This window comes from Octopus bimaculoides, chromosome 5 (genome assembly GCF_001194135.2).
Source record: "Octopus bimaculoides isolate UCB-OBI-ISO-001 chromosome 5, ASM119413v2, whole genome shotgun sequence".
Classification (NCBI taxonomy): Eukaryota; Metazoa; Mollusca; class Cephalopoda; order Octopoda; family Octopodidae; genus Octopus; species Octopus bimaculoides.
The window spans coordinates 105,142,309-105,152,444 of NC_068985.1; positions in this window are offsets into that span (position 1 = coordinate 105,142,309).

A 10,136-nucleotide genomic window follows, 5' to 3' on the forward strand; every position below is an offset into this window, starting at 1 on the left:
TCATCATCATCATCACCATGATGTTAGTGGTGATAATGGTGATTTTCTTCAGTTTCAAATAACTTACCGGATTGCTATCTTGACATTACGGTTACATATATTTTGAGAAAATGTTACTGAGAATGAAATATGCGCTAGATCACTAATGATAAAAACCAAATGGAAATGGTGATATGCTTTCTGTTTTTTTCTATTTACAAGTTGCTATTTGTCAATGTTTCTGCTGATTAAAGAAGCACAATATAACAAGATTTACCATATTTAATTGTGTATAATTCGCATATAATTTTGTAGTTTGTTTATAATTTTATACTTGATTTTAACCGAAAAAAACCGGGGTGCGACTAATACATAGAGCAAAGCTAAAATTATGAAAGCAAATAAATAAAGAAAATAAAATAAAAAAAAACGCGTCTGCCGAGATTAAACATTAAATTAGGGGTGCAACTTATATACGGATAAATACATTAAATATTGTAGCTTATTGTCTCTACAAGAGCAAAGTAATTTTATAAAGTTTCATAATGATTTATAGATATATGGAGGTAAAATTAACCGCTCATATGTTATTTTTTTCCACTCCCAGGAAACTTCTGGAAAAACAGCAATTACAAAAATTAATTCACAAAGAAACTTTTTCGTTTAAAACCATCATAATGTTGTAACTGCTCAAAAGCTTCATAAATTAGTAAGGCGACTACATTTTCCCCTTAAAAGCATAACGTAACAAACTTAAATATTGTAGTATAATCAAACTGTCCCTTCAACAAGAGCAGAACAATTGTATAGTTTTGTAATAATTTAGAAAAACTTGGCGGTACATGTATGCACATGTGTCTGTTATTTTGTTTTTACCGTAGAGTAATAATGGTAAAGAGGAGGCGCAATGGCCCAGTGGTTAGGGCAGCGGACTCGCGGTCATAGGATCGCAGTTTCGATTCCCAGACCGGGCGTTGTGAGTGTTTATTGAGCGAAAACACCTAAAGCTCCACGAGGCTCCGGCGGGGGATAGTGGTGAACCCTGCTGTACTCTTTCACCACAACTTTCACTCACTCTTACCTCCTGTTTCTGTTGTGCCTGTAATTCAAAGGGTCAGCCTTGTCACACTGTGTCATGCTGAATATCCCCGAGAACTACGTTAAGGGTACACGTGTCTGTGGAGTGCTCAGCCACTTGCACGTTAATTTCACGAGCAGGCTGTTCCGTTGATCGGATCAACTGGAACCCTCGACGTCGTAAGCGACGGAGTGCCAACAAACAACAATAAAGCTATTTTGACCAATAGTGATCCTGATAGGAACATAGGTTTTTCATTTGAAAAAAAAAATGTGCAGCTGTTCAAACTCTCGTATATCGGCTGAGTGATTTTATTCTACCTAAAATAGTTCGAATTTACAAGAGTCTCTTACAATTAATCTTTTCTAGTCTTACGAAATTGCAACTCATCAATTATCACGATTCTGTTCTTCCTTACCAGCAGCTAATTTTACTCATAATAATGAAAAATTGCATCCCCACTCTATCCAAAATCTATATGAGTTATCAACAGTATTTGAAATAAACATAATTTCAAGACTTTGGTCAGAATCGAAACGATGTCTAAAAGACGCCATAGAATGTAACTATTTATTCCCTGATTTCTCTTATGTATCTTCTTAGTCTGCATCCGATGGGCGTCCACTCAGTTTCTGTCGATCAAATTTCACGTAGAAGGTATTGGTATAGGAAAGGACACTCAAATCATGTGAGGGTTCGATCCAGTAACCACGTGGTTGTAAAGCAAACTTTTTAACCACACAGCCGTGCCTGTATCCTGTTTTTTTTTTTTTTTTAGATATTGGAGAGTTGCAGGGTTTTATAGGGTTTGTATCAGACTTTAAAAAAAATTTTTTTTCTCTCGCTATTTTCGATGACGTGGTCCTTCCGTTTTTCGTTAAATGAATGATCTATGGCCAATGAATAATGATGTTACGATGTTCAGGGATTGATTAGTATGTTGTATATTTAGATGTTGTTGTTTAACTCTATTTTAACCTTGATACAGCAGATCTATAATCAAAGGTATTTCAGCGACAGCTAGCTCGTCTTCTTTTAGGAATATGTAAGGCTAAATTATCTGATGGGTTCTGTAAGATAATATACCCTGCCACTTCTAGTAGGTTCTGAGGCCACATAAAGGCTCTCATGCAGGTTCGTCTTAGGAAATGCTTGAGTTACTGGCTGCATTAACATAATACCACAAAGATGTGATTGGGTTTTTATGGTCTCTGGGTATGTATTATTAATGCTACCACCATGAGCCGCTAGCACAGGGTTCCAGGATAAATGGTGATAATAAGAATAGCAACATCACTAACAATAAAAGCGCTATAGTTATACTATTTGGATAGCTTTTGACTCTCCTGAGTTCATCCACCCTTTGACAGGCTTTGTTTTTCGTCCTGTAAGGTGTCTAAGGTGTGTAATATTCTCCCTTTGCCTTGCAAAGGACTTTTGGAAGTCTTCCATAGTCACCAACATGAAAGTCCTCCAGTAGAGAATACATAGGCTATTCTAGTCGATGCACATAGTCAATCCAGGCCATCGTCGCTCACACACTCAAATAGCCTTCTTCAAAAATCGAGAGTTGCTTTCATGCCAATGTGCTTGTCTTGGAGATGTACTACGGTGAGCGCCTAACAACATTCTAGATGCCAAATGTCCAATCTCGTTTTCCGCTTGAACTATGATTGTAGCTAGGGTACGAAGACGAATTGCAGAGAAACGTGTTGTATGAAAGATGCCCTCACCAGTTGTCCCTAACACGAGATGGATTGACCTGTTGTGGCTAGATCTGTTGGAAGTATATAATGGTCATGATGTTAATTGAAACGTATGTGCGGCCGAGAAGCTTAAGGTACTGAACTTGACGGTCAATGTTTTGAATAGGAAGAAAGAAACATTTTCTTCTTGTTTTATTTCAAAGCATTCAAATTAAGGCTAGCACAACTCACTACAGCTAATTCTTTCGTCACAGAACATCACTCCTCTCTTTATGATGATGTAAATAAACAGACCAAAACCAGTTGTCAACTGTGTAAGGTATAAATATAAACACAAAGGCATACACATACAAACATACTCATATTCGACGAGATTCCACATATTTCCTGACTATTAAATTTACTCACAAGGCATTGTTCGGTCCTATTAGATAGAGCGTGGCCTCAAAGGTGCAAGTATATAATGGTCGTGGTAGTAACGGCAACTTTCGTTGAGAAGCTTAAGTTATCGAATCTGATAGTCAATGTTTTGAATAAGACGAACGTAAGATTTTCTTGTTTTCATGCATGGAAATTCAAATTAGATTCAACACAAATCACTACACCTAATTCTTTCGTCACAGAACGTTGATCCTCTGATATTTTGTCCTTACTCATATAAGTGATGACTTACGAATGCTCAACAGAAACAATAATGGAGTCAATCTCCTTTGTCTGGAGAGCAGACTGCGGAGACCATGCCCGCTACAACCATCTCCAAGGCTTAGGTAGTAAAAAGACTGATTGGGTCGGTGATATGCAATTGACTGAATGAAATATCTCATTACATATTTCAATTGATTAAGTACTACGAGGTGTACCTTTGTGTCAAACCCATTTACATTTTACAGGTTGTACATTCTTTCAAACGTCGCTCATTACATGTTTCAATTTCAATTGATTAAGTAGTACGAGGTGTACCTATGTGTGAAACTAATTTAAATTTTACAGGTTGTACATTCTTTCAAAAGTCGGAACTAGTTCTTATACTCAGAAACTTTCGCAGTTAAACTTGTGAAACAATATTGTGTTTCTTAAAAAGAGAAATTACATCAACATGTTGTAGAGTGTGTTACCATTAAGCAATCGAATGATTATGCCGTGAATTTTCAAGGTTGTACATGGAAGACACAACCTGAGATTCGAGAGTTAACTTTGAGATTTGTGAATGTAAACACAACTCTTTGAACAAATATGACTCTCTTTTGATTGTCATTACCATTACTACTCGTGTCATTCAGTATCATATGTTTTCTTTCTTTTATTTTCTCCTTATTAATAATTTTAATTTTTTTTATTTACTACAATTTCAACTGGTCATATCTAAGTTTATGTAGCATTTTGTTGAATTACTTTTGATTCCTCACCATTGATAATCTTAATTATAATTTAATTTCAATTATTACTACTTTACTTAGAAATATTTAAATTATATACCCTTAATTAGTCTCCTATTGTTTTGTTTAGTATCTGTATGTAGTTGATGTTTTGTGTGTTTGTGTGTTTTGTGTCTGTGTTTACGTTTGCCGTCGTAAAAGCCAGATTGAAATAAGTACTGGAGTCGATATCATTGATTAAACTCTTGAAGTGAGTATTCTAGTATAGCCTCAATCCTATATCTGAAGCTAGTAAACTAAAATAATGGCAATGATAAAGCAGCTGACCTTTCCATGACATTCTCAAACATAATGTTAACTTCAATTAATACATAAGACCACCATAAAGAAGGAAACCCGAATGGCCACCACATACATCCCTTCTCCGATGTGATAAAAATCTCTTATTTAATCATAGCGAGAAACTACATAGAAATTACATAGAAATTGTTTTAGAGTAGAGTTTCTTACAAAGGGATACATTGTAGGGTTTCTGTTCAGTTTGAGGCTGTCTTACAGTAATTACTGTAGCATTACGTTTGATGTTAAAAATGTGATAATTAACCAAATGCTGATGTAGTGGACTGCTTTCATGTTAAGAACACTTTCGAGAAACTTTGACAGTTATTGTATATTACCGTGTGATAATACACTACAAGTTACGTAATCTCTAGAGAAATTAATCGTGGAGTAGTTGACAGAAGTCAAGTTCTTGCCGCCAACAGTAACCTTTAAGTAATTAGTAGTCCTTAGTGGAATGTCTGAAGGAACATCCTTGGCCCCATTATTGTTCATAAAAGCTCCCCTAAGAGTAACAGATTATTATAACAACTAACGCTAATGATATTAAAATATGGACGAAAATCGACAGTTCTAATGGTGTAAAAACAAAGAGAAACATCAGTCCATTTTAAAACACGTATTTTGATACACAAGAACAAAAGATTAGTCTCAAAATCTAAATGTTTTGTAACTGGGAAATTATTAAGACACATCGTTTCAATTGTAAATTTATAAATTACTTATATGGTAATAATTCGCAGACAACTGGTCGATTGAATCCGAGAAACATATAGATTGAGAGAACTCAATCATGCATGCTCTATGGAACATAATTGTTTTCAGTCGTGTAGATTATTTCTCATGATTATTGTCTCCAGTGGTTCAAAATTGTAAATCTATATCCGTTAGAGAAAAGAAGTGAAGGAATATGTATTAATTTATACACGAGTAATCTTGGAACGAAATGCACAAAACCTTGATTTGATCGATCCCAGTTCATAAGAGGTGCTCATTTTATAGATCTCAATGAGATAACAAATTTGATAGGACAGAACTAAATATTATAAAGCCCACTCCACCACCAGCAATACGACGTAATCAAGTAATTTACTTAAATATATTGATTTATAATTGAATTTAAAGTTTGATCGTACTGGTTACTTTCAATATGAAACAGTTTTTGTTACTATAACAATTTTGCATGGTGAAGAGGTTGAATACTATAGCCAATGTTTTATTTTTCAGTGTTTATTTACTATCCTTTAAGTTTCCAGTTCAAATTCCGTTGAGGTTAAAGGTGCCTTAATCGTCCACACCAAATGATCACTAATTATATAGTGAAGCCGATTTAATGGACTGTATCCCTCTTTGTGTGGAAGCGCAATGGCCTAGTGGTTAGGGCAGCGGACTCGCAGTCGGAGGATCGTGGTTTCGATTCCCAGACCGGGCGTTGTGTGTGTTTATTGAGCGAAAACACCTAAAGCTCCCCGAGGCTCCGACAGGGAGCGGTGGCGACCCCTGTTGTACTCTTTCGCCCCAACTTTCTCTCACTCTTTCTTCCTGTTTCTTGAGTAAAGCTGCGATGGACTGGCGTCCCGTCCAGCTGGGAAGGAGGGAACACATACGCCATAGAAACCGGGAAACCGGGCCCATGAGCCTGGCTAGGCTTTAAAAGGACGTATAAATAAAATAAAAATAAAAATCCATCTTTGTGGCCTTGTACCAATAATTTTTCAGGACATGCGCTATATCAAAAAATCAAAAACGAAACAAAAAACTTTTGTAACTTTGCTACCGCAATGTAAATATTATAAGTCAAATATATCGACCCCAGTACTTAACTGGTACTTATTCTATCGTTCACCGACAGGATGAATGGTCAAGTCGACCACGGTGGAATTTGAACTCAGAGCGTAAAGACGGACGAAATGCCACTAAGCATTTTGCCCGGCGTGTTACCGATTCTGCCAGCTCACCGCCTTATATAATACTTTAAAGCTGTGGCCATGCTGGTGCACCACCGTTGTAACTATAGTCGAACAAATCAACCCCAGTCTCTTTTGCGGAACCGCTAAGTTACGGGGGACGTAAACACACCAACACCGATTGTCAGGTGGTGGGGACAAACACAGACATAAAGATACACACACCCATATGACGGGCATCTTTCAACTTCCGTCTACCAAATCCACTGACAAGGCTTTGGTCGACCCTAGGCTATAGTAGAAGACACTTGCCCAAGGTGCCCCTCAGTGAGACTGAACCCAGAACCATGGGGCAGGGAAGCAAGCTTCTTACTACGTATAGAACAACACCTGCGTCTGTCAAATATATTAAAATTTAGTAATTATACAAAGTTACTGCGGTCCCATTCCATGGTGTGTAATTAGTTTAAATTTAACTTAAATTTTAAAAAATCCCTTTAAAACTATTTAGGTTTTTAATATAATTAATAATAAATTGTAAATTTAAAAAAGAAACACAAAACAAAACTGATAATCAAATATGCCATCAGTCTCACAATATAAAACTTGTTTACGATCATATTTCATTGATGTCATTTATGGAATACGATTGCATTCTAAGATAACAACATAATATGAAAACGTTGTAGTCTGCATTAGATTATCTAATAATCTAGTAATATAATCCACAGTACATGTTTGTGTTGCCTTTGATTTGTTGGTGTCTCCATGTCATAAATATGATAAATAGTTTAAAGCGAATGATAAGCAAAAATGAAATATGACAACTACTTACTGAAGCAGCCAACAAAGTATAATTAAAATGATTATAAAAGGAAAATGATCGGCTATATTTGCCTTTTTTGGCCCTCACAGCACATTCTTCTAGTAATCGCTTTGAAAATGAACTGTAAATTTTCGCGTCCAAGTTTTGCTGTAAGTTAATTTTCTGGTTTTATATCCCGCTATATTGTTATTTTGAATTATTCTATACCATTTATTCAATTAAACGCTAATGTTCTTAAAAACTTAGTAAATGAAAACTTTTCGGAAATGTATTTCAGTAAATTGAGCAAATAGCTTTTTTTCTCTTATCAATTTAAATAATAGATTATTTACCTACTTTTTTTCTATATTAGGTTAACTTAAATGCAATATCAGAATGTAGTAAGAGATTTGACTGTTGATGATTAAAATTAAGAAGCAATGGAACAATCATTGAAGGAAGAGTGGTTTCAAATAAAAACTGAAGATATGTTATTCTGCTTGATGTGTTAGAGAAGGGAGTCAGTATTTTGCAGTTTGGTTTCATTTCCTAACTGCTGATAAATCTCCATATATGAAATACTTTTTTTATGCTTAGCCTTTAAAAGAAACGGATTAGAAAATCGTGCATCACAGCTACGTTCTATAAGACAAAGTTTTAGGGGTTCTTCTGTTCGATAAGTCAAGTTGAAAACAGAAACTGAAACCGGTCGTCGTATTGTTTCCTTTTATTAGCAAAATATGAGAAAATTATATAAAAAAACAGTCAACACTTTTTCAAAGAAACCCCAACAACAACCTGCTGTTGAATTTGTCTGTCAGTCTATTCTCTTTAAGTTTCCATTATAATTGAATGAAAATCGCATTTACTTCAGTTCGAAGAGATAAAAAGAAATAAATTTAAAATATATCAAAATTTGTACAGTTATTAGTATTAGAATTGTAAATCAGGCGGTGAGCTGGCAGAACCGTTAGCACGGCGGACGAAATGCTTAGCGGTATTTCGTCTGTCTGTTATTGAAAATTTATTGTTGGAGTGTGTTCGTAAAGTAAGTTTCTGTTAATTGTTATATCGTTATACCTCTTGTCGTGCCTATTGTTGGACTTATTGTTTAAAAATTGTATTACAGTTTTCTTTCGAAAGCTATCTGTGGTTTTCCCCTGTGGGGGAAAACATTATTTGCCGTCAAGATGCCGAAAAGTGTGTCTTCGTCGGGTGAAGATTCATCGACCGAGCGGGAAGCGAGGAAGATTGAAAGTCTAAATTTTGATAACGTTTCTGATGTTTCGGAAAGCGAATTCCCTGCATTACCAAAAGTTTCGGGTACCAAAAGAAATATAGAAGCAAAGACCATTCAAAATGAAGAAAGAAAAAGTTTTGCGTCAGCAGCTGGTAGTGGAACGCGACAGCTGTCAACTGACAAAAAAGAATTATTAAAATACAAGGAAATGATAACGGTACGAGAGGGAGTGGTAAAAGTGGAAATAACAGAAGAACAATTAACGGCAGAAAAAAAAAACACAAAAAAAAACAAACTATTATTTTAAAGATATTCTGAATTAAATTAAATTAACAGGTATAACTAAGAATCACTTTTTTCGCGCAAAAAGAAAAATCAATTGAATTACAGAAACATGAATATCATATCGATCTTATCAGAATACCATCGATTGATATGAAAATCAAATATGTAACACAATATTAACTTTCTGGGGGAAACATGAAATTTGGTAAATATACAGGTCAATTCTGTGTAGAATAATGTACAAAAACTACGTTCATTCTTTACAGTTTTAGCAACACTGATTTCTTATACGATATCATTACAAATTAATGATACTTTTAATTTCTAAGTAGGTGACAATAAAACTACAAGAATATGGCAGAAGAAGTTCTTAATGTTGCTAATTCTATGTACCATTCAGAATGATAATAGACTGAATCGTTACGAAGCCATTCGTAGCATACTATGTAAAACCAACAGATTGGAAATAATATCGTCTGTTGTACCACCAGAGGGAAGTACTATGGTGTCTTGTTTGCGTGGTAGCCTAGCATGGTTTCCTTTTCCCTTTTAGCACAGTCTGTACAACTTAAATAAGGGCAACTCTGCATTCGAAATTAGGTCTTCCCTACTGAGATTGGGTTCAACAATTGAACCATCTACCTGAGCACGTTATCATCCTTTTTTTAAGGATATTACTTCTGACACAGTTAAAACCAACGTCTTCTAATCAGGTGATACAGCATTTGATAATAACAATACTGCATATGCCGTGGATGCTAAACAGTTTAAAGCTTTGGCCTAGATCTTGTAAATGGATTTTCTAAGGTATGCGACATTACAACATTATCACGAAAATCTGAGCATGTTTATCAGCCTAGCCCAAATGCATAGCAGTAAAATTTGATCAGAAAAATCGATGATAACCCAATTAGAATCGTCATTTCAGTTAACTATCTTTGCTCTACTCTCAAATGTTAGGAATGAGTTTTGGAAAAACTTATGTGAGCACAAATTATTGGAGTCATGCAATTCTGAGTACTATTACTATGATTCGTACTTTAAAATTAATTCATTGTTGATACTGAAAAAAATATTCGTAGACTTCTTTGGTAAGTGACTTGAAATAATAATTAATGTCTTCATTATTATCACTCTAATTTTCTAATTTTGATTGCTTCCATTAATTCTCAATACCCCGCTCTGATAATGGAGCTCCCCTCTATACATTCATACACGCATACATAGGTACATACATACACCTCCCCACACAGCGTGGCTGTGTGGTATGAAGCTTGCTTCTCGATCATATGCTTTTGGGTTCAGTCTCACAGTGTGGTACTTTGGGCAAGTATCTTCTGCTCTAGCTTCGTGCCGATCAAAGCTTTGCCAGTGGATTTGATACTCGGAAACTGAAAGAAGCTCGTTATATATATATATAT